This window comes from Pseudophryne corroboree, chromosome 9 (assembly GCF_028390025.1).
Source record: "Pseudophryne corroboree isolate aPseCor3 chromosome 9, aPseCor3.hap2, whole genome shotgun sequence".
NCBI lineage: Eukaryota > Metazoa > Chordata > Amphibia > Anura > Myobatrachidae > Pseudophryne > Pseudophryne corroboree.
This window is the reverse complement of record NC_086452.1, coordinates 104,061,931-104,062,866: the sequence shown is the minus strand read 5'-3', so window position 1 is coordinate 104,062,866 and position 936 is coordinate 104,061,931. Positions and strand designations below refer to the sequence as shown.

At 41.2% G+C, this 936-nt stretch overlaps 1 pseudogene; it reads right to left on the bottom strand.

The window, feature by feature from the left end:
* Positions 1-817: 817 nt before the first annotated feature.
* Positions 818-936, bottom strand: LOC134962123 (5S ribosomal RNA; annotated as a pseudogene).

The following is a 936-nucleotide window of genomic DNA, read 5'->3' as shown; positions in this document are numbered from 1 at the left end:
CGGCTCATTTACACCAAGAGTCTCTTGTAGTATAGAGTATTGAGGCTCGGTCTGTAGAGAGCTTTCCAGGACCCCGCTAGTGAAGGGGCATGGCCTAATCACATAGATGTGCCCACAACCTCTGTTAAAGAAATAACCTCAGACTAGACAAAGGGCGATCGGGCACTGGTAAAGTAATACTGTTTTAATAATGTGGAACCAAAATTTGGACAATAAAGCACTCCAAAATAGGAAAAAAGAAGAGAAGACTATGTCTTTTACTTCGATAAATAACGTTGTCCTGCTTGGTGGTGCGCCCAGAGCCAGAGAGTACATGTACTAGAAGGAAGGGAGAGAAAGAAGGCTCTTGTGTGGGCGCACTCTTGAAAGGAAAGGAAAATTCCTATGACATATAAGAAGAATACTTAAAACATAACTTTTAATGTTTGTAATAAAAATACCCATATAAATGATCCATATCAAAGAAAAAATGTGATGATTAGAATTAATAAAATGTTCTGGTCTGTTTAATCACACTTGGTAATTGGAATGGTTGTAGACATTGATTGGTCTTACCCCCAATTCCCCTGACCAGCACAGAATATCTGTGTTAATAGAACCAGGGAGTGATCATAAGAGTTATTAAATAAGTAAGACCCACTTGGGCTACTTGATTCAAAATTGGTTAGTCTCCTGCATTCAAATGAGCTGGACTTTCTGACGTAAGCCACAAAAATTAGTATTAAGCCTCAAAAAGAAAAGGAAAAGGGGGGAAAAGGAGAATTAGTGGTGATGCTGCTGTTGGTATTGCAAACACATGTGGAGGGAAATGGTCCCAACTCTACAACACCGGGTATTCGCAGGAAGTCTCCTCTCCTGGTACTGACCCGGCCCAACGCTGTTTGGCTTCCAAGATCAGACGAGATCGGGCATTGGCAGCGTGGTATGATAGTAGAG